The following is a 25,550-nucleotide window of genomic DNA, read 5'->3' as shown; positions in this document are numbered from 1 at the left end:
TACTCCGCTTGGAACCTTGAATACTGTACTATATGTGAAGATGATAAATCAGAGAGTCTAATCAAGTAGACTGTCACTAGCGAATGCATCTGCTACAAGCATTATTTTGAGTTCTTTCTCTCTTCTGTTAATCTTATTTTCAGCTAAAATATTCAATAAGTTTCCAAAATCCACATGGTTTATTCATGGAATGTTTTTGTTCGTATGATCTTAGAATATAACTTTCCGTCAACATCAATGTCGTACAAAAGACGGAGCACTTGCTTAGTTGGAGAAGACTGGGGGAGAAAATCAACTATGAACCATCACCTCGACCTAGAGTGATTTAGGAAAATCTTGCGAAACCCGAATCTGGTTGGCTGAACTTTTATTTAAATCCAGCCTGTTGCAAACATTATAGCCGTGTGTCAGCCAACGCTCGGTACGCATTTTAAGATGCACCCGACGTGACATTCGATTCTGAACATAACTTCAGTACTGAGGCAGTCTCTCCATTGCTGTAATAGAGGAGATCGTTTCCGGAAACATATTTTATAACTCAGCGGAGAACTCGAAGACAGAGGACTCAAGTTTTCGTTTTGGAATATTTACATCGAATGACAACGATACCTCGTCTAGTAATCATGGAACTCTGAACGCGCAGAGAGCCCAGCTCTATTTCTCGATCTTAATTTTTTGTACTCTCGCTGGAATCTTAGTTCAACTCGGAGTCTTTGTCAGCAGCTTACTGCGCTTCAGTAAGAAGAATGACAGTCACAGACACCATTATTACCAGTGTCATCCATGGCTGTGTATGCTGTGTTTCATTAGGAGCAATCAGACGCCATATGAAACTGAGACTGCTACTCTAATTTTTTCCTTGATTTGTAGAAACCAGCGTACAAAACTAACAGGTAACCGCTTGTGACTCGTTTCTACCTTTGAAGCAAGATTTTTCAAATTTAAATATGAGTTTTACGGAGGAAGCGGTTGCATATATTTTCTACGACTTACTTTGGTACAGTTATTGATATTGATCACACGGAAATCTCACCTGTCATTTAAAACTGTCTACAACCCCTTTCGTAAGTATTGTAGTCTGGAAAAATATGGCTACTATAATCGATTATATCTCACTTTAGGTTATTCCTAGTACCACATGGATTAATATTTATACACTACTGGTCATTAAAATTGTTACACCAAGAAGAAATGCAAATGATAAACGGGTTATTCATTGGACAAATATATTATACTAGAACTGACATGTGATTACATTTTTACGCATATTGGGTAAATAGATCCTGAGAAATCAGTACCCAGAACAACAACCTATGGCAGTAATAACGGCCTTGATAGGCCTGGGCATTGAGCATGCAGCTTCAACACGATACCACACTTCATCAGGAGTAGTGACTGGCGTACTGTGACGATCCAGTTGCTCGGCCACCATTGGCCACATGTTTTCAATTGGTGAGAGATCTGGTGAATGTGCAGGCCAGGGCAGCAGTCGAACATTTTCTGCGCCCAGAAAGGCCCATACAGGACGTGCAACATGCGGTCGAGCATAATCCTGCTGAAATGTAGGGTTTCGCAGGGATCGAATGAAGGATAGAGCCACGGGTCGTAACACATCTGAAATGTAACGTCCACTGTTCAAAGTGCCGTCAATGTGAACAAGAGGTGACCGAGACGTGTAACCAAAGGCACCCCATACCATCGCGCCGGGTGATACGCCACTATGGCTTCCAATGTGCGTTCACCGCAATGTCGCCAAAGACGGATGCGACCATCATGATGCTGTAAACAGAACATGGATTCACCCGAAAAAATGACGTTTTGCCATTCGTGTGCCCAGGTTCGTCGTTGAGTACACCATCGCAGGTGCTCCTCTCTGTGATGCAGCGACAAGGGTAACCGCCGCCATGCTCTCCGAGCTGATAGCCCATGCTGCTGCAAACGTCGACGAACTGTTCGTGCACATGATTGTTGTCTCGCAAACGTCCCCATCTGTTGACTCAGGGATCGAGACGTGGCTGCACGATCCGTTACAGCCATGCGGATAAGATACCTGTCATCTCGACTGCTAGTGATACGAGGCCGTTGGGATCCAGCACGGCGTTCCGTATTACCCTCCTGAACCCACCGATTCCATATTCTGCAAAAAGTCATTGGATCTTGACCAACGCCAGCAGCTACATCGCGATACGATAAACCGCAATCGCGATAGGCTACAATCCGACCTTTATCAAAGTCGGAAACGTGATGGTTCGCATTTCTCCTCCTTACACAAGGCATCACAACAACGTTTCACCAGGCAACGCCGGTCAACTGCTCTTTGTGTATGAAAAATCGGTTGGAGACTTCCCTTGTGTCATCACGTTGTAGGTGTCGCCACCAGCTCCAGCCTTGCGTGAATGCTTTGAAAAGCTAATAATATGCATATCACAGCATCATCTTCCCGTCGGTTAAATTTCGTGTCTGTAGTACGTCATCTTCGTGGTGTAGCAATTTAATGGCCAGTAGTGTAGTTATCTTTTCCCTTTAATAACGTCAGTGGCTGTTGTTTATTTACCAAATGCCAAGTATTTCATAAAAATATCATTGGACTGGTTTATTCTTTCATCGAGTGTTCTGCACACCTACATTTTTTGTTCTGATATGAACCTTTGATTTTTCCATTATTGAATGCGTCCGCCCCCAATTTATGAATGACATAAATTTCTACGACATTCTCTCCGAAAAGCCAGTTCTGCACGCCCCAGTGGATCAGTGTTCTATTAGAGCAATTAAATAACTTTTATTGGCTCGCAGAAAATGTTATCATCAAGTACTCGCGTCGTCCAATATTTATAGCTGCGCTGGGCGCTGCATTGCTGACCATTTGCTTTATGTGCACTCTGGCGTGCTTCATTTTATTTGTCCCGCACAGGTTCTCCAGCTAAATTATCGGACACGCTTATTCGGGCTAACGAGGTTCGTTCCGGTAATAAGTGCTGAGGGAAAATTATGTTACTGAAACACGGGCGGCAGGCGGCGCTTCTGTCCCGTGGAAATTTAAAACCGTTTCCTTTCAGCACAGCACCACCTACCTCACCACTTGAGTCGCTGGGTTTTTTTCACGCACTGATACCATCTACTGGCTTAATTCAATATGTCCATTTACATACAACGTTCATTTCAGTGAATGACAAACGAGTGCACTGACGCCGACAAACGAATGTTGTCAGCTATCTATAAACAATATGGGTGCAACGATTGATGCAATGGACTCTCACTCGGCAGAAGGCGAATTCAAATATCCGTCGATCACCCACATTAAGTGAAATGATAATCAAATGGACACCCTTGCTGCAAACAGGCGTTGATGTACTTCATTGGGAACATGTTGACAATGTGTGCCCCGACCGGGACTCGAATCCGCGATCTCCTGCTTACATGGCAGACACTCTATCCATCTACATTCGTAGTGAGCCTAATAGATGTTTGCTCATCATACTCATTACTCGTGGCAGATTAATATACCAAGTCCCGTACGAGTTCGAGCATAGCGTGTGCGTTTGCACAGGAAGGTCAATGGCCGTGAAGCCATATTTTAACTACATATGACGGTAGTATCTGTTCCGAAAGAACAGTTACCGTAGATGACCATGCAGCTTTGCTACAAATGAAATGATAATTAAATAGTTCAAATGGCTCTGAGCACTATGGGACTTAACATCTATGGTCTTCAGTCCCCTAGAGCTTAGAACTACTTAAACCTATCTAACCTAAGGACATCACACAACACCCAGTCATCACGAGGCAGAGGAAATCCCTGACCGCTCCAGGAATCGAACCCGGGCGTGGGAAGCGAGAACGCTACCGCACGACCACGAGCTGCGGACGGAAATGATAATTAAATAGACACCCCCAACTGCAGACAAGCGTTGGTGTACTTCACTGGGGACACGTTGAAAATGTGCGCCCCCAACGGGACCCGAACCTGGGATCTCCTGCTTACATGGAGACGCTCTATCCGTCTTTTTTTTTTCGTTGTGTTTGGTCGTTCCGGAAGTCACATGACATCCGGCCGAGTTCGTTTGTTGTTCCTTCCACTCAGTTTTTTATTACAGAGGCCAACCAGTCTCTGACCGAACACGCTGAGCTACCGTGCCGGCGAAATTTGTACACGCTGAGCTACCGTGCCGGCGAAATTTGTACAGAGCAGGATTCGAACCCAGATCTTCAGCTTGCTAGGCAGATGCGCTGACCACTGCGCCATCTATATATAGCTTAAAATGGTTCAAATGGCTCTGAGCACTACGGGACTTAACATCTGAGGTCATCAGTCCCCTAGAACTACTTAAACTTCACTAACCTAAGGACATCACACATCCATGCCCGAGGCAGGATTCGAACCTGCGGCCGGCGTCCATCTGAGCCACCGAGGGCACAGACGATAGTGCGCCTGGAGGGACTTATCCCTTGCACGCTCCCCGTGAGACCCACACTCCCAACATGTCCACACCACTACATTCGTAGTGCGCCTAATAGATGTTTGCCCATCATACTCATTACTCGTGGCAGATTAATATACCAAGTCCCGTACGAGTTCGGGCATAGCGTGTGCGTTTGTACAAGAAAGTCAATGAGCGGGAAGCCATATTTTAACTATATATGACGGTAGTACCTGTTCCCGAAAAAACAGTTACCATAGATCACCATGCAGCTAGGATCTCCATTTAATTATCATTTCATTTCTAGCAAAAGCTGCATGATCATCTACGGTAACTGTTCTTTCGAGAACAGATACTACCGGCATATATACCCACATTAAGGTTTTTCTGTGGTTTTCCTAAACAGGTTAAGAAAATGCTTGGATGATTCCTCTGAAAAGGACACGGCCGATTTTCTTCCATATTACTGTCCAATCTGAGCCCCATCTAATAACATCGTTTTCTCTATGAGGAAAGATGTTCCAGGGTATATCAGTAAATACAGCCCAAGTCAGGCGTCGTGAGGAACTTAAAATAAAGATCACTACAGTTTTTTTTTAAATCCTTTGCTAACATGAGTATTTTTTTTTCTTCTCGTATGGGCTAACTAAGGTCCACGTGCCAATTTTGATTCCTTATTTGTTATTCTCTTCGTCTTTTCCAGTACTATTTCATCTGTTCACTGTTTTTCCTATCTTTTGAGCACTTCAGACCAGTTTTTTTTCACTGTCTTATCTTGAGATTCTTCCATATTCAATGCTTCTTCCCTAAACACTTCTCTGTCAGGTGATTCTTCAGGTTTTACATTACTTTTTATCAATCCTTTTTTAATTCGTGGATTAAATTTGGTATTGCCTTCGTATTCCATAAATATCTGAGGATCTATCTACTGTCTTGGATTCGATATAAATGTCCAAAAATTACCAGTCTTCTTTTGCTCCTTATTTCTGATATGTTTCCCATGTTTCATAAATTTCAAAGTTACTACTTAAATTTCAGCCTTCAACAGTTTACCGTGGACCTAATATTTTCCTAATGATTCGCCTTTCTAGTAATTGTAATTTATCTAAATTATAGTTCAATGCTAGACATTCCATTCACATAAACATATTCGCTTCACTATTGTCCTGTAATGACTTATTTTCCCATTTTTAGACAGGTGCGTTTGTTGTAAATTCTCTAGTTATACCATATGACGTTACCCAACCATTTTCTAGAATTTTTAACCTTTTCATTTTGAGCAGTATCTGTTTTTCTTCCTCTCCCTAACATTATAGGTAAAATCTTATATTCATTGAGTTTTCCATTCCAAATTCTCATAGTTTTTCTAGAACACAATTTGGAGACAGGCCACCACGTTGCCATACACGTGTATTTATTTCGAAAGTCTGGGATATTTCTCCGATAAATTTCACTTTAGATACACATAATAGTGAAAATCATCGATTACGACTTCCAATTACTAATTGTGTGTTGTTTTTTTTTTTGTAAGCATGGAAAGCCCTACTACCCGCTACTTCTGCGTCACTTATCCTGATAATGAAATGTGTGACGAGGGCTCCCCGTCGGATAGACCGTTCGCCTGGGGCAAGTCTTTCGATTTGACGCCACTTCGGCGACATGCGCGCCGATGGGGATGAAATGATGATGATTAGGACAACACAACACCCAGTCCCTGATCGGAGAAAATCTCCGACCCAGCCGGGAATCGAACCCGGGCCCTCTAGATTGACAGTCTGTCACGCTGACCACTCAGCTACCGGGGGTGGACCATCCCGATAATGTTAAGACGCATTTAAGACGCTTATCGAGGTGTGTATATATTGTTAGTGTGATGAATCACCTTACTTGACATCAATTTTAGAAGCTTACAACATGTTAAAAGAAAGTCTCTCCTAGAGTATACTAAGAGTTCTCGCATTTTGGGCGTATGTTAGCGGGTAGAATTGTGTAATATGTCTCAGGACACCATTCTGGTTCTATCGACTGTAGCGCTTACGCTTTGCGCCCTCTGCGTTGTGTATTGGGGGTGACGGACTTGACTGCCCCTTTGATCATTTAAATTCCCCCACTAGTATAATCTGTGATCGTGTTCTGGCTGACAGCGGGTGGTCACTCGTGAATTTAGCGATATCTGTGGCCACTAATGTCGCTAGAGCAGTCCTGTAGCTCTAGCAGCCGACAAATTTACAGTTGCACTGTTACACATAAAGTGTCTGGCGCGGTGTAAGTGAACAGAAATTTGCTCCAGCCATTTGTTTCGCCTGAGCATCTAAATAAACACACACTAGATAAATATTAATAGGCTGTGGAAGGCTTCGACTTAGTCCCTATTTGCGGGGGGCTTATGATTTATCAAGATACTGGGGAAAGGTGTTAGAGATTCCTACACTAATAATAAAAGATACAAAAACAGAAATGGATTCTGAAAACTGAACCTGCACTGTTTAAACGAAGCGAGTTGCCACTCACAATTGCACAACGGCACAATCGACATCGAGAATGAGTATTCGTTTACAACTACACACACATTACTAAGAAGACGCCATGGAGAGAATTCTGAACCATGGGAACCAGATTTAAGTAACAGAACGAGGGAGGGGGAAAGGGGGAGGCAGACTTCGATGAACCTTACGGCGTTGCTGGTGCTGCTGCTATGCCGTTGTACTGCGATATATTCGCGATCTCCAATCGAAAAAACGGCCATCGAAATCGAGAGCCATTTCTAAACTCTGTCCACTGTGATCGACAGTCAAATTATACTACAGCGTAGATTCCGGTAGGAAGGAAGATTGGGTTTAACGTCCCATCGATATTGACACCCTTAAAGGTGGAACACAAGATCGGATGGTGCCAATAATTAGGAAGGAACGATGAACAATGAAGATAAATATTTGTTTGAATTCTGTTCAGTTTGGTAGGTTAAAATAAAAATAGTCACAGTTAAACGAAACTTAGGTATTCTTTCAGAAATTAGGATTTCGCAAGAGAAAAACCTAAGGATTGTGTTCAAAAATATTCGGGTGAACGACGGTTCAAACCAGCCATTCCGATTTAGATTTTCCGTTATTCCCCTAAATCGCTCCAGTATAATCAGAGCGATACGTTATTGTATGCTATCCTTCAGATCAGGAAGATACCGGACACATTACTGATAGACACGATCTTTCAGATATCCCAACAACCAGAAATCACTTGGATTCAGGTCAGGGGACCTGGAAGGTCACACATGTTGAAACTGCCTGGAGATGATGCGGTCATTACTGAAGGTTTCTCGAAGCAAATCTTTCACTTGCAAACGGCATGTGGTGTCGCCCCATCTTGCATGAAAATTGTGGTACTGACAAGGATATGTTCTTGCAAAGCTGGAATCACGTGTTGCACAATAAGATCCTTATAACGCGCAGATGTCACTGTACACCTAACCCGCGCGCGTGCTGTCATCCCCTCGAAGAAAAACGGACCGAGAATGAAGGATCTTGTGAAACTACACCACACAATGACAGAAACCGAGTGCAGAGGACTTACCTGCACAACATGTGGCAGAGTAAAAACCCATAGGCGTCAGTTCTGTGGATTTACGGCAGCGTGTAAAGTGAAATGTGCCTCGTCCGTAGAAAGAATATTTCTTAGGCATAGGTCAATGCGTGCCCGAAAACGAAGGGAAAACTCACTGCTTTATAGCCTAACTTCGGGCTGCATTTAGTGCGCATTTTCTGAATCTTGTAGGAATACCAGTGTAAGATGCATCGCAAAATCTTTTGATATGTTGACAATCATCGTGACACAGCTCGAGCACTGCCTGCAGAATTTGAGGCATGTGCTGCACGGTCGTCTGTAGTTACAGAAACTTCATCGACAAACTGCCCTGTATCTGCTGCACCACAAAATTCTCCGGTTTCTTCAAATTTCTTGCTCATATTCATAGCTCATTTACTGACATCGAACTTCTTCGCAGCTGTTTCTGTCTACGATGTTCCTGCAATGTAGCTCTGCTATTACTGCCGTTCTGATAAAACACCTGTACTAGCGACCAGTGACAAACATCATGCTGGCGTAAAAACAGGAAACATTCTTCATTCTGACTGCTTAAAGCGCCATATTTTCACCTGGTGGCAGAAAGTGGAACCATTATTTTTTCATCATACTCTGCGAGCGCACCGATTAATGAACACACTTATGTTTAAGCGTCCTGCGATGTAAACATCCCGCAATTCCAGCACTCGGGACATTATAACCACATTTTACCTGGTCTCTTGCTCAGCAGTGACGCGTTTTTGTTGTGGTGTGGTGGAAGTGGGACTTGCACGCTTCCCATTCAGATGACACCCATCTTTGAGTTGGAAAATAAAACCAAAGATCTACCTGATGCGTTCTTAGCTTGTATGTGAAGATGGGAATTGGAATTCCTGATATCTATAATCTAATAAAAAATCTATAGAACCACCCTGCAATTAGAGGCTATTACATTTACAATTAATCAGGAAATACTGTTTTTGAAATAAATTCTGACATTTTTTCTCTTTTCGAGTCAGCTTGAACTGGATTTACTATGGGAGATGGGTACCAGTTGCTGAAAATGTACAGAAAAAGCTCAGCAACATCGAGAAAAAAGTATTTTTCTCCATTTGTGTTTATCTTGTACTTTGCAAAGTGGAAATACCAAGGAGCCTGTTTCATTTGACAGCGCTTTAGCAGTTTGTGGACAGTATCTAGGAATCAGTACTAAAGCGAGTTCTCATTTAATGCCACGTATATAAGTAAAATGTGCATGCATTACACCTCTGGTCAGAGCGACTGCATCACTGGGCAGCTTCATCTGCCACTTAATTAGCATGGAGGTCAATACACATGCTGTAACTATTTTACCAATGTATCGTAACTTCCTCCACTGAAATTATTGTTTCTGTAAATTTTCATTTTATCTACTAACACATTTTTTAGCCTGCTGGTGTCATAAATAGACTACTTCGCCTCATTTGACGAACTTTGCCATCATGTCGAGGACAATGATCTACTTTTATCTGAACTCGTGTAGAACAAATGAAGAAGACGTATGTGAGGACTGAGGTGCACGTACTCAAGTCAGTACCACGTCAAACCTTGGTAATTCCGCACTAGATGACATTCTCAAGTTATAGAAATTTCAAGAAAAGAACGTAGGGAAATTAGCGTTAAAAGTCGGGTCGACAGTGAATTTATTAAATATTGAACAGAATTTCATATTGTTGAAGGACAGAAAAGGGACTCGACTGCGACGTTTTCAAAGGAATCATATAAGCCTTCACCTTAATCAGTTTAGGGATTACACGGAGAATCTAATTTTGGATCAGCGGTCGGGCATTTGAACCGTCATCCCCTTAGTGTCTTAGATAAGTTGCCACCTAGTGTTACATAAAAAAACTCTAGGTGGTCATTAGATACTATCAGGAAGCTCCTACTTATAAACTCATAAATGAATGCGCAGTATGAGGTAGAAACTATAACTTAAGAAATACTGACATAAATAACTAAAAACAGCACATTGTGGCGTGACGGAGTGGGTACTCAGGCAGAGAAAGCTTCACACAGCCTCGGCTTTTTGCGATAAAACGCTTCTGACGTTTTTCCACTTCGATTATCGCCCTTAATCACTGGCGCAATAGCGCCATGTGACAGGAGATTGCGTCGATTTATGGAAGCTTCGCGGCGGCACAACGCCGCACTCTCCCTCCAATGACATCGGAAATCCTCAAACGCCATGTGTTCGCATTTGTTCTCACTTCCTATGACCACAGAAATTCAGGTTTTCGTTTTTTATTCGACAGTATTTCACCAGCTACTATTTATTTACACATCAACATACAACACTGTTTTCAAATCTCCGTATTACATAATGCTCTAACATACACGTTTATGTACACACAAATTAGAATAAGTGTAAAATATGGTAGTAATGATGAAGTACATACACTATTTAGAATCGACAATGTTTTCGTAGCTTGTTGTCTTTTCAGTAGGTTGCCAGTATGTGATAGATCTTTCTTATTTAACAGCTGAAGTGAAAATACGTGATGGAACCGTTACTTAATTTAGTTTTAAGTATAATTTTGTCTCACTTATTGCTTTTTAATATTATTTAGTTTAAATTGGCTTTTTCTTGAGGAATCCTAAACTTTAATCCTATACAGATGTCTGTGGTGACATCCATGTCATAAACTCATTCATATAACTGAGCTTTGTTTTTTTTTTTTTGCTTTGTTTCTTTTTTCGTACACACAGTGTGATATGTTTTCAGAATGATATCACTACACATTACTTTAATTCTGTGGAATTTGCCTCTTGTAGTAATTTCTTTGTTATATTTGTCGGTAATTTCGTTGGCTACGGTACTCATAGATCTTTTCATCCATTATAAGTTTACATTAACGTTGACACCTCTTCAGTCATGAATCAAATTCAGTATATCACATAGCTAACAATCGGTACTCACTTTCTGGCATGGTGTTACTGTAATACACTTTCATAATCTATTAAGATCATTTCTTTTGGAAATACAGTAGTGAAACTCAGTATAAAGGTAGAGTCCCATCGAAAGTAATAGTGCAACATCTGAGACCTAGATGTATCGAATTTATTATCATAGTCTTAGACACACATCAGATATAAACTATCATGATGGAATTGCATAGTTTCTTTCATAACACGAGTAACAAAATAAGGCATTTGCATTTCCTGGGTGGAAATTTGTATAAAGGCACTCATTGTCTTCTTGTGTCATTGCATTGTTTGTACTTTTTCGAATTTCCATTATTCCTAATTAACTCAAAAATTCTCTTTGGCATTGATTTTGTTAAAGTTTTTAGTTCTTGCAGTGAAATTGTCGGCCACTTTTCTCGTATCGCTCTTTTCAGCTAATATACGGCCACAAATTGTCTGCGATAAACACGCCCTGAAAGTGTTCCTCAAAGGGGTTCCACGGGATTGCAGCCTGATATACATGCTGGCCAGGGAAAGACGTCAGTATCTTTGTCTTAAAACCAGTTTTTGGTTATAGCAGATAATGCACAGATGCACAGGTCCACATACATTCATATCAGTTCTGTTTCTAGCATCTCAGTATACATGTTAGAGTTCATTCTAGTGTTCAGTTTAGCAATGCGCTATTTACCTTTTAGCGCTGAATGCTTCCAAAGACGTAACACTTTCACGACCAAAATTTGTGCTCATTCTTAACTGCTGCTCTGTTGTCACAGTATGACATCAATACTGAAATCCATCTGGTCCATCTAAAAAATGGTTCAAATGGCTCTGAGCACTATGGGACTTAACTTCTGAGGTCATCAGTCCCCTAGAACTTAGAACTACTTAAACCTAACTAACCTAAGGACGTCACACACACTCATGCCCGAGGCAGGATTCGAATCTGCGACCGTAGCGGTCGCGCGGTTCCAGACTGTAGCGCCTAGAACCGCTCGGGCACTGCGGCCGGCGAACCATCTAAATAATATCACTTTATCACATTCTGAAGTCCATGACATTATTTTTCAACAAACTCCAATCTGTTTATATTTGGATGTTAGAGCAGGTTTCTAGATCGTTTCTTTAATGCAAGATTTTTGTCATGTAACAAACTTTGTTGTACACGGCTGGCAGTTGCTGGCAACTGTAAATCAGCAACAAGATGAGAATAATAACTCTTTGTGAACCTTGCTCTTCCCAAAAGTAGCCTTTTTGATGGCTCAGATAATTTTCTATTTTGCCCATGTTTTCCACTTCTGTCCACGGCCACAAATTGTCTTCCATTGCTATAAACACGCCTTGCAAGTATTACTCAAAGGCTTTCCACGGGGTTGGAATCTGGTCTATATGGCATAACGAAATTATCAATGTATTTGAAGCTTCAACGTCTTGACGATTTCTCGATTAGAGGGTCCCATTTTCTTGTACGCCCCAACTTCATATCAAGTTAAGGCAACTAACACGGCACCCGGGGCCAGTTTGCGTAGTTGCAACCTTATAAACTAAAGTGATTCTGGGGTGACTTAAATAGTATTTAATTAATGGGTTCTACATTTCGTAGTCAAAAAGTTAAGCTGTCCGCCGCATTCACCAGAATTTCTCGAAGTTTGCATAAAAATAGAAAAATGAAAATCCAGAATCTATACCAACCACCTCCGATCTCCCCTACTATCATCTGGTCATAAATGCACAACGAAATCTTAAATTTCGGTAAGAAATACATACTGGGCTTACCAGGAGTTGTAGACTTCGTCAACTTGTTTACCGGAGTCAACAATCAGTACATACTGTACATCAGACGAGCAGAAGTGTGAGTTCTGTGCACAACAGTGCAGAGACAGAAAGATTTCTTGTGGGTTTGTAAACATCAAGTTTGAACCCGGACTCGCGGGAAGAACACCAGACGTTAACTGACACTTGTTGCATGTGTAAAGCGTATACTGGGATGTCGAATATCTCTGGACCCCTTTGCAGTTCTCCTATAAAATGTTAGCTATGTATCATTAACTGTGGGGGTCTTAAACAGCTATAACAGGTTTTTTTGTAGCCTGATGATTTTCCTTTAAACTCTGGTTTTTTAAGGCTGAATTCGTCTTCATTCTTTCTGAAGGATGACAATAGTTATTGCCACTGTTTTAAGCGGAACGCAAACAACCCTATAATTTCTCCCAAGCGTATACTACGTGATTCAGATTAGGGCGTTGAGCCAGCAAATCCAACAAATTCGACTGATTTTCTTCACGCTATGGTGTCCTGGCTTTGTGAATTGCGGTAATATCGTAGGTGTAGAGACGAATGACGATTCCAAACCGATGTCACAGTTAGGGAAGCATGGTGTTACCTAAAATATTTCCATAAACACCTGAATTTATGTTGTTCATCTTGTATAATAGTACCTACTAGTCGTCTTTTGCAACTGAATTTCATTAATTGTTTTTAACCAAATATAATTCACATAACAGTATTATGCACCTTCAGTGGTTCTGATGGCTCTTATGATTTATATGTGGCCATCTGCTGTAGTGTAATCTCATCTGGAATCTGGGCGACCATCTGCATGCCGCAACCACGCTGGTCATTACACTCACTCTTTTTCTATGAACTAAAACCAACGATCCCACACCAACAGAAGTATCACCACAATACTTCTCCTGCCCGAAATTTCCTTTTATCCACAACAGATTTGGATAATTACACGCATTTCAGAGCCACGTCAAGTTCCACACCTAAGCATAAATTTTTGCATCCCTATGTTAGAAGCTTTGAACGAATCGAAAGTTATTTGCGTAAAATCACAAGCCCAAGTGGAAGAGCTAAATGAAACCAAATACATCTGAATTATTAACAATTAGAGAAGTTGTTACTTCCGACATAGTGGCAACAGCAGTGAAAATCAGTGTAAGGGCATCGATATTTGTAGGAAAATTAACAATGGCCGTTGAAGTAGCTGTGCACAGTGTATTAGGTACAGCATGCAATCAACTTTATTGAGAAATGCAGTCAAATGGTATGGCATTTGATGTCAATAGTACGGTATATGACAAGACAACAACGATTCAGATGGCGTAGGGTGGAAATCGGTGTGAAGGCAATCGGCTCTGTGTGGTGTCAGTGTGTGCAAACGTGTCTTTACTGCGGATAGGAAATAAGAAACAGACACCAATAGTGACAGTGCGTGTTGTGAACATAAAATACAATCGTGAGAATGCCACGCAGAAACTTAGCCCGAGCCCGCATCTCGTGGTCGTGCGGTAGCGTGCTCGCTTCCCACGCCCGGGTTCCCGGGTTCGATTCCCGGCGGGGTCAGAGATTTTCTCTGCCTCGTAATGGCTGGGTGTTGTGTGATGTCCTTAGGTTTAAGTAGTTCTAAGTTCTAGGGGACTGATGACCACAGTAGTTAAGTCCCATAGTGCTCAGAGTAAAAAAAAACTTAGCCAGAACAGTGCAATTTTCGAGGAAAAACATTTTATTTTATCAAAACTGCAGGTAACTTCCATTAGAGAGAGTAAATTCTTCAAAGGGTAATTTCCTTATGAAGAAATAACACTTGAACAAAAATTCTGCTTAAATGTACAAAAATCAACATGAACTTAAATATATGAACAAACAATGAATTTTTCAATCAAAATAAATTTGCTTATTGTTGTAGCCGCTTATAATTATTCAACTTCAATAAGTTAAGTGGTTTCAATCAATCACGAATGTAGGAGTTAGTCGTTCGTTTATTCGAAATTCCGTAAAATTTTACTTTGATATTATCAAACTGACTCCTCCACGTCTGGCTGTCTCCAGTTGTTCCCCCTTTTGACTATAGTGGACACATGAATCTTGTTGCCATCGGTTTCGGTAATTTTCCCAGGGTACTGACTGGTGGGCATGGTACCATCAAAGCAAAGTCAATTACATGGCATTTATGAACCTCGAGAGGCCCTTAAGATTGGGGAGTTTCGTTGTTGGTTGACATGATCTGTTGGTGTCTTTCTAAGAATATTCAGTGTTAGTAGGAACTGTGGAATCAGAACCATGACCATCCTCTAAGCAGGAGGCTGAGGACGAATGCTCTTCGCCATGGAGAGGTCCTTCAGCCTCTGAACTCTCATTAAAGAAGGCCAACCTGTTTCGGCATAACTAACTACTGACACACTGTCATCAGAATCCGTAGAAGAAAATTCATATCGTCGTTACCTAGTAATTTGTTTTCTTCTTCTACTTATCAATCTTAGCCAAGTCACTTTTCTTAACTGTACATGACTTTTTCCTCTTATACCTCCTTCAGCTGCGGTTCTGTCTTTGATGTTAGCTACAATTGCAGTCAACCTTCTGTTTTATCTACGGTTGGATTGATATCATGGTTACGCTTTTAGCAAAAGGTGAATTTTCTTCTACAGTGATGTGTAAGTATTCATTTTTTACAGAAAGCGTAATTTTTTTTAACGAACAGTGTTATTTCGTACGTGAGGGTCGAGTTTTCGTAGCTATGCCAACTGATCTCGTACCTAATTATGCCAGCTATTACCTACTGGTATAAAAAACAAATTGGATCCCACAGTTCCAGAAATCAGACACAAAAGATTATGATACGTACAGACAACCCCAGACAACCACTCTTTCCGAAATGACCTTCAGTAGCGCCCCAATTCTATCTACACGCTCACCAGAACCAAAAAAAGGAAATACGATGAAAAACTTTACTCAGCAGTCAGAAAAAGATGAGACAGAGATCTTTTCTTCGTGACGGTTTCAAGCATACTGAAGTTCCACTTGATAGTACGCCCTAATATGCACTCGACGCAGCACGAAGGAATTGTCGCAATGGAGCGAAAATCGATAGATGTGCTGCACATACAGAAAGAAACAAATGTATACTGTTCTATAAACATTGGATGATTTACTCAAGAGAAAAAGCTTCACATATTCAACAAGTCAATAATGCGTTGGCCCACATCTGGGCCTTATACAAGCAACTTTTCTGCTTCGTATTGATGGACAGAGTTGTTGTATGTACTCTTGAGGGATATCGTGCCAAATTCTGCCAACTGGCGTGATAAATCGTCAAAATCTCGAGCTGGTTGAAGGGCACAGCCCATAATGCTCCAAACGTTCTCAATTGGGGATGATCCGTCAATCTTGCTGACCAAGGTAGGGTTTCGCGAGCACGAAGACAAGCAGAAGAAACTCTCGAATTGTGCGGACGGGCATTATCTTGCTAAAATGTGAGCCCAGGATGGCGTGCCATGAAGGTCCACAAAACGGGGCGTAGAATATCGCCGACGTACTGCTGTGGTCCTTTCACCGTGAGGAAGGACACAAAGCACAATAATCACTTCAGAGTCTCAAAAGACCGTCAGCGTGATTTCTCTGGCTGAGAGTGTGGCTTTGAACTTTGATGACCTCAGATGTTAAGTCCCATAGTGCTCAGAGCCATTTGAACCATTTGAACCCCAACTGTTGGACGTGTGTGTCAGCGCTACCAATAGAGATCTCCAGATGAGCAGCGCGGTGTTTGATTGCGATCCGTGGATCACCTCGAATGAGTTCCAACACTGTGGGAGTCACAGCTGTGTGCGATCGGCCGACACACGGGAGATCGGGCGGGTTTGAGCGATCTGGCTGCAATGATGACAGACGCCTCTCCCAGCGACTCACCGTGCTTTTGTTCACTGACGGATCTCCGCAGACCTTCTACAAGAGCCTATAAATATCTGTTATGCTCTGGTTTTCCGCCAGAAGAAACTCAGTGACGGCTCCCTGCATGGAATGCATCTCTGTTACAGACATCATTTTGAAGGCTATTTATAGCATCGCCGCCTATTGGAAATTCACGAAACTGTTGGGGGCTGAAGCGGGATATTCCACGATGCCCCAAGAAAAGTTCTAAACTTTTTGAATCGAATCTGTATGAGAAAAAATGTGTTGCATCATCATTGAACGCCACTCGTACTTGGTTGCTGATTCACGCAGCCCGCCCAGTGCGGTGGACTGGGCTGTGCTGAGGCTCGCGTTCGTGCGCGATCCGTGAGGGCAGAGCTCGCGGGCTCGGACTGCCGCACTACTCTTAAGCAGACACAGGCTTAACACTTCATAAGAGATCGGAAGAAGAAAACGGCAATCTACCTCATCTAGGACTTCGGCCAGAACTACAGCTCTGGATCCTCACATCCACCCCCGACGTTCATTTCCTGTGTATGGGCAACTTTAACTTCTGAATACACAGTACAAAAAAAAAAGAATCAACACAGCCACAGTAAGTTAATGTCCTTCTCTGTCTCCGTCCAAGACTTTCAATCTCATGAAGAGCAAACATAGCTCCACTAAGTAATTCAAAAGACTTGAGAATGAGTATTACGAAATTAAATCCTCATGGAAAATACACTTAAATACTGGAAAATTTCTACATCATTTCTTAGCTATACGACATATTGGATCACTGATTTTATTACTGGAGTTATAACCTTTGTTTTGCACAAAGTAAAATGCTATGTATCATTTTTATTAAAAGAGGCACAGTTTTAAGAAAACCAGAAAATAACTCTGATGAAGACACCACGTGCAGTATGTTCTATTAGTATATACCTATTAGAATAGATTACTAAATTCGTGACATCTCCCAAAAAAATCCACTTGCTGATAACGACTTTGAAATTAAATTAATGAAAGGAACATTTACAGTTTTTCAGTGTATGTGCTTCAGGTGTTGTATGAGGGGTTTACGTACCATAGCACTTATACGGTGCTGACTGGGCCGCAGGTGGCCGTTTACAATCCTGATGCTGGGAGAAATTATCACCACCAGTGTTACGCGGTCAGAGGGAGGATAATTGGGGCATATCGTTCTTGATTACCACACTGTACGCCCATACGCCCATCGTATTGGTTATACTTCAGAGATTTCGTGTTGAAGAAGGAAGGAAGGAAGATTAGGCTTTAAGTTCCGTCTTCAACGATGTTGTCAGGGACGGAAAGCGAGCTATAAATGAACAAGAATTGGGAAGGAAATCGGCCCGGTCTTTTTTATAAGAACCGTACTGGCATTCGCATTAAACTACAGAACACGCTCATGCGGAAAGATCTTCAGCATCATCGAGACAATCATCGTGACACAGGCGTTATGCAAAGAAGAAGGATCGAATTTCTTCATAATGGTTCAGATGGCTCTGAGCACTATGGGACTTAACATCTGAGGTCATCAGCCCCCTATAACTTAGAACTACTTAAACATAACTAACCTAAGTACATCACACACAACCATGCCCGAGGCAGGATTCGAACCTTCGACCATAGCGGTCGTGCGGTTCCAGACTGAAGGGCCTGGAACCGCTCGGCCACACCGGCCGGCGATCTAATCTCTAGGCGTCATTGTGTCCCATATATTCTCATGAGAATCTGCTACAGCTCTCTAGATAGAACTGTTAATGTACAATGCATTTTTCAATGGTCACTGATAAAACCGTCTTAAAATATTTAAATGTTGTCTTCTTTGTTTTTCTGCCTCTTTCGTCCGCAATTGCACACGTACAAGTTGAATAGGCTGATAAAGGCGTCAATTAACCTATACAACTTAAAATATGTTCCTCAGATACCTGCAGTGAAAGAGACATCCATTACATATAAATTAAATCGATGCTCCTCTCCTTCCAGAATCTGTTCCTTTTATTATGGGCATCGTCTGCAATAGTAATTTCCATCTGACATTAACAGTCTGTACCAGTCCATCGTAAATGAGCTTTTAAATTGGTCAATCACTGTCAAAAACAGCAGAATGCCTCATTCGTTTTCCTACACGCGTTTAGCCGATGTATGCCGTCATTCTTTTATATGTCGAAGGCAAGCCAGTGACACAGACATTCATATAACTGAAGCTGTTTGAAATGTTTTTGTTGCCTCATATATTCGTCAATTAAAACATAAAGCAGCGGCGTAGGTTTGTAAAATACTCTAAGCGATGTTGGACTCACTCTATATTTGTGCCTTAATTCGTTATTCTCTTGATTTTTCAATAGAATATTTCAGTTTTTTCTGTAAGATCAGTCAATTTTATTTTTCACCTGGTAATGAATGTACATTAAAATTCGATATCTGACGTGTAATTCAATCACCCTGGTTGAAATTGGTAAATTGGCTGCCCAACATGTGGATTAAAAATTAATTGCCGTATTAATAAACTTAAAAGCTCATGAAGCTGCGTCCACAAAGTCTGTGGATTTTTTAAAAATTCTCTGTCGAGTGGTGTTAATCAGAAATTACTGGGAATAAAATTTATCCTTGCTCCATTTACGACCATCACCGATTACGAAAATCACGCTGGTTAAAAGTAATAAACTGGCTGCCCAACACGTGAATTAAAAATTAATTGCCGTATTAATAAACGTAAATACTCATGAAGCTGAGTCCAGAAAACCTGTGGATTTTTTAAAAAAGTGCTCTGGTGGTGGTGTTAAACAGAAACTATTGACAATAAAATTCATCCGTGCTCCAGTTACGACAGTCAAACAACGTGAGTAGGCAGCTACCTCTGCTTGATTACTCAAACGTAAGTTCATGCCATGCACACTAATAATTTCACGTCGAATGAGTTTCGGTGGCGATTTTCTCAGAATTTTCGTGGAAGCAGAAATGCACACACTATTCACAGTTGTCGTCACTTAGCATCGATTATAACAACGTTCCATTCACAGTTCACATTCAGATTTAGACTGATTATCTATTTCACATACATTACATAAAACAAATGACATTTTTCATTACAGTTTATTTTTGAAAGCGGGTGTTTTATGGTTAGACCTGCTATGACAGAATATACGAGTACAAAAAGAGGTCAAACAGCAGTAAATTTTCACAACTTAGTTAATTAAGGTTTGAAAACGCCTGTAGAGACGCACAGATGAGACGGCCGGATGTCGCAGGACACATGAAAAAGAAGGTGAGGCATTAAACCTCAAAATGAGCTATATAATATTAAGAAATCAAATTTTGACTGGATATGGTTTTCGTTCTATTTCTGTAATATAATAATTTGAATTAACCTAATTACTGAAGTAAAAAGAGTGTGTAGTTCGTGCTACTTCAAGACTTCTTGTTGCCACTGTACAAGTAACCAGCACAATATTGACGATCCGGAATACTACACATGACAAACACATTATAAATTATTCTTATTGCTTTACACGTATGAGAGGAGTAATCTGTGATGACACTGCTAACCAAAATTTAACGTTAGTATGTACTCGTACCCTGAGGATATCACACCCAGTTTTATGATTATATGGCAGTAATTGGGATTATTTCAGTTTCCTAGCTACTGACTGATTTCCAAGTTAGTACTGGAGATAGTGTAAAGAACTATGAGAAATTGTGGTTACTGCGTGGTTGAAGAACTGAGTCTTGTCAGAAAACCCACACTATTTGATAGATGCTAGGAAGTTCTGGCAACCAATCGTCTTGGCCTTTTGCATGCAACTGACGTAGATTCTAAGATCAGTGACCAAACTTTCTTCGTAGCATAAATTATCGCTACCTATATTTTAAAGAAGAGATGGCTGTGTACGCATGTAGCGCGTGATGTAGTCAAGTCATGAGTGTCGCACACAACTCAACGTAAAATTGATTTACATCTCAAATGACCCCAAAACTTAAAAACCTGCATCTGGGCGTGCTGTACCTCACTGCCACAGTGTAAGCCAATGGCCTGGATTCAGATCCAGCATGTTCCACTGTTTCTTTTCAAGTGAGAGTGTGGCGTTCCCTGCCTTTCTTCTGCATTAGAGTCACTAGTATTTATTCATAACTATGCAGTAATTGTATGCTTATTAACAACCAAATCAGTTTTGAAACACGATGTGGGCCGAACACGCAGATGTTTGCCTAACTAGAAGATTTCTCAGATTCGAAGTGTTTCAGGATGTAATTTAGACACCTATTAACTAAGCAGTTGGATATTGGAGTTTATCAGCATATAATTAATTATGAGCAGAGTGGTTCAGATCCTTTTACGTGTGCAGCAGCTATATTGGAAAACTGTAAGTAACTTTTCCATTAATATCGATCAGTCACTCTAAATTATAAGATCTTACGAACTTTTTTGTAGAACTGTACTCAGAAAGTTCTTCAATAAAAAATTAACTTTATTTTTATAGGGTTTCCCAAAAGTCAATGTCAACTGCCTAAATCGTCGTCTACCGTTTTAATAAAGATGATATTTTACAGGCACAACTCACGGTAGGTATTGTAAATATTTTCTTTGAATCACCCTACACGTATGTTGACTATCTGCTCCTTGGCCTGCGTTCAATGTGAGCACATGCTAGATTTTGTGTGTTTCAAAGCGAGATTCCCTATTTCGCTAACCAATACGGTTACACTGTGTATGGTTAGCGGCAGTGAATTTGTCAGATGGGAGTCTCATGAAAACTTCATACATTAATACTGGTGATATTGGGCGTTCTGCTCTGCGATAACATTCTGCGATAACATTCTCTCTCTTCACCAATACCATACACGCATTCAACACAAAGATCTACACTAAGTATACACTCTTAAAACACAACAATAATAAAACATGAGAGAAATGCTCCAATGTGGGGAAAGAAAAGACACTATTCATTTATGATACTGAACAACCCCTAGGGATCTATAGTCAATAACGTGTCTCACCTGTAGTTGAAGCAACTTGAGGCGGACTATATACAAATACAGAAATAATTGGCTTCTCATCTTGCAATGTCTTACTGGGGGCAGTCTGCAGTTAACTCTGTTTAAAATTTAAGGTATGCAATCCATTCTGGATCTTCTAATTTTCGTTCTTACTTTCCTTTTTACTTCAGAAATTCAGCAACAGACGGTCTTAAATCAAAAACTCGTACCAATCTTGTCCTTTGATTTAACCAAAGTACGTTGCAATAATATATAACGTCTCCATACTCGTCATTTCCATCAAAAAGTGTTGCGACTGACAAAGATATAATAATGCGTAAGACTTCAGAAAATGTACTGTTCGCACCATCTGTCCCATCACTTGTTGCAAGCCTGCATATTTAACACAAAGTGCTTGTTGATGTAGAGAATAATAAACCCTGTATAAATCGTCTGTCAATCGTTATAATTTTTAGCTCTTTCATCGTCAGCTAAATATTTAAATCCCTTCTGCATGGTGTTCTCATGCCGTTTCATAGCAAATTTGCGGTACCCGTCGATTATGCTTCTACATAACACAATGTCGAAAAAAATTCAGCCCCTTCAAATACAGTGTTCGGTGGCAGCAGGGTATAATATGTGCATTGTGAGTAGTTGTAACGTTAGTAATTCGTTTGTCACTGTCATCAGCAATCAGATGGCGCTCAGGAGGACTGTCTGTGCATCCTGAGGTTTGATTCTGCAGGTAGCAACTGTGCTGACTTTAGAGGTGAACAGTTGTTGCAACATTCATTCTAGGATGCAACCATAGCCCGTCGACGAGTATGCACCCCTGCTGAAGAGCTTCAGTCATTTGAACGGGATCGCGTTTGTGCCCATCGGGAAGGTGGATAGACGTATCGACGGATTTCTGCACATTTTGGGCACAGTGTATCGCTCATGTATCGCTGCTTCCAGCAGTGATCTGTGGAATATTCCCACACCTGTAGACTATGTTCTGGACGTCCGCATAGAACAGACGTACGTCAAGATCGACACACTGTGCGAGCAGCGGTGGCCGACCGAGCATCATCCAGGGATGAAACCTGAACACATGTTCTACCTGCCTATGTGTTGATGCCACTGTTTGGGTATCCTTCACTGTAACATGTGTGCTTCATTTCATCTGAATTTGTTATAATATACTCCTGCAATGATGAACTTTCTGCCACCTCACCTGTGAATAAAATGACCTTGTCCTGGAAGGTGTTGCCTTGTTTCCGGCATTGTAAACATTGAGAGTTCTTCTCCTCTGTAAAGAGTTGTGGCGATAGGTCCCCAAATTACATATTTCTGCGCAAATAGCCACTACACCTGTGAACTTCCCTCGTACCACGAACAAATAGCGACAGTTGCAAACTGTTCCTGCAACCCTGCGTTCCGCACGACTAGACAAGTGCTCAAGTTCACCTTTAAAACTCAAACCTATTACCAAATGAGAGCAAATGCAGATTTTGGCAGAACAGACAAGAGACTGTAAGCAACACTGCACTCAGGTAAAAATTATAGTCTGAACTGTTTCGAATCTGTAAGTTGTTGTTGTTGTGGTCTTCAGTCCTGAGACTGGTTTGATGCAGCTCTCCATGCTACTCTATCCTGTGCAAGCTGCTTCATCTCCCAGTACCTACTGCAACCTACATCCTTCTGAATCTGCTTAGTGTATTCATCTCTTGGTCTCTCTCTACGATTTTTACCCTCCACGCTGCCCTCCAATACTAAATTGGTGATCCCTTGATGCCTCAGAACATGTCCTACCAACCGATCCCTTCGTCTGGTCAAGTTGTGCCACAAACTTCTCTTCTCCCCAATCCTATTCAATACTTCCTCATTAGTTATGTGATCTACCCATCTAATCTTCAGCATTCTTCTGTAGCACCACATTTCGAAAGCTTCTATTCTCTTCTTGTCCAAATTATTTATCGTCCATGTTTCACTTCCATACATGGCTACACTCCATACAAATACTTTCAGAAATGACTTCCTGACACTTAAATCTATACTCGATGTTAAAAAATTTCTCTTCTTCAGAAACGCTTTCCTTGCCATTGCCAGTCTACATTTTACATCCTCTCTACTTCGACCATCATCGGTTATTTTGCTCCCCAAATAGCAAAACTCCTTTACTACTTTTAAGTGTCTCATTTCCTTATCGAATTCCCTCAGCATCACCCGATTTAATTCGACTACATTCCATTATCCTCGTTTTGCTTTTGTTAATGTTCATCTTATATCATCCTTTCAAGACACTGTCCATTACATTCAACTGCTCTTCCAAGTCCTTTGCTGTCTCTGACAAAATTACAATGTCATCGGCGAACCTCAAAGTTTTTATTTCTTCTCCATGGATTTTAATACCTACTCCGAATTTTTCTTTTGTTTCCTTTACTGCTTGCTCAATATACAGATTGAATAACAATCTGTAAATACCACAGGTAAAAACAAAACTGTATTATTTCACAGAAAATCCATTGCCTTTAATACAAAGGATTAAAATACCCTGTAGCATTTACAAAATGAACATTCATATATCTGCTGCCGAAAATGGTCGCACCAAGGCACATATTTCGTTCTTACTAGGAGTATGATGCTCTTCAAAACAAAACTATAATAGTACTTTTTTGGAGTTTCAATATCGTCAGTTCTTGCTATGTCTAAGATTACTGTCATAATTTACAGTGTACGTGATAAATGATTCGACTTCAGTTCGCTGAATATAAACGTATGTGGTCAATGTATACAAAAACGTCCGTAACTAACCCTACGTATATCTCTATGGTAAATATATCAGGAGTGACAAACGAATGGAGAATTATTTTAAAATAAAAAACTATAAGATTTTAAAAATTAATGTTTAGTTGTAATAGTAAAGTCATTACTTGGAACAAAAGAATATTATCATTTAGAGTCCTATCGATGACTAGATCATTCGAGAAGCAGCGCAGGCTCACATAGGGCACAAGTGCACAAGAAAATCAGCTCTTTCGTTTTCAAATACAGCATTTCGTTATTTACCTGAATGCCGGCCGCATCAGTCTGGAACAGTGCAACCGCTACGGTAGCAGGTTCGAATCCTGCCTCGGGCCTGGATGTGTGTGATGTCCTTAGGTTAGTTAGATTTAAGTAGTTCTAAGTTCTAGAAGACTGATGACCTCAGGTGTTAAGTCCCATAGTGCTCAAAGCCATTTCAACCATTTGAGCCATTTGTCTGAATATATTTACGGAAATCAGGGAAGATATACATCTGGTTAGTCGAACAGGGATTTAAAGCCCTCTTACGAATCTGCACGAACACGCTCGGTGAACTGCTTTGCATTCGTAATCTAAATACACAGCTGAAGTAACTCGAGTAACGTTTCGAAGACAACAGTCAACTTAGTTCTACACGAAGGAACTCCTTTAGGTCAGCCAACCATCCTCATAGCGATAAATGTGCCCGTAAATTGCTTCTCTGCCTGATCTGCAATATGGCTGAACTAATAATCAAGTTGGCTTTTCAGGGAGCTGTAACTGAAAAACAATAAACCACACAGGAATTATGAAAAGCACCAGACGCCTAGCAGTCAGGAGTGGTATTCATCTTATGCTGTTGTAGGAGTATCAACCCTTTTGTTTGTAACGTCTTTGACTCTTTAATGCATGGTGATTCATCAGTTTTTCTTTTTTTTTTGTTTGGTTACTCACTAATAATGTCATAATTATGTATGATAGTATGACTAGCACTCCTCTTGTGAAGTATCTCTCTTTTCCAGTCATTGTTTTTTCAGTATTTCGGTGTACACTGGAGTTTACACAAAATGAAAAACCACAAAGGAGTAATCTGAAATATTTGGAAGTAAGGTCGATGTGTTTGGGCTGGTTCAAAAAGACTACTTAAGACTACTTCTCAAGATTACGTTTGAAGCCACCAGGAAGCACTCTAAATTT

The 25,550-nt window shown here is 40.9% G+C and overlaps 1 protein-coding gene and 1 non-coding gene across 2 annotated transcripts in view; both read right to left on the bottom strand.

Moving 5' to 3' along the window:
- LOC126298324 (uncharacterized) overlaps window positions 1-25,550 on the bottom strand; it is an 897,680-nt gene that overhangs the window by 672,761 nt on the left and 199,369 nt on the right. The gene's annotated exons all lie outside the window — the stretch shown is intronic.
- Window positions 4,178-4,249, bottom strand: Trnaa-agc (transfer RNA alanine (anticodon AGC)). Its single transcript has one exon. It is a non-coding gene; the product is annotated as a tRNA-Ala (tRNA).

The sequence above is a fragment of the Schistocerca gregaria genome, chromosome X (genome assembly GCF_023897955.1).
Source record: "Schistocerca gregaria isolate iqSchGreg1 chromosome X, iqSchGreg1.2, whole genome shotgun sequence".
Classification (NCBI taxonomy): Eukaryota; Metazoa; Arthropoda; class Insecta; order Orthoptera; family Acrididae; genus Schistocerca; species Schistocerca gregaria.
Note: the sequence above shows the minus strand (reverse complement) of the source record. Positions and strands in the feature narration are given on the sequence as shown.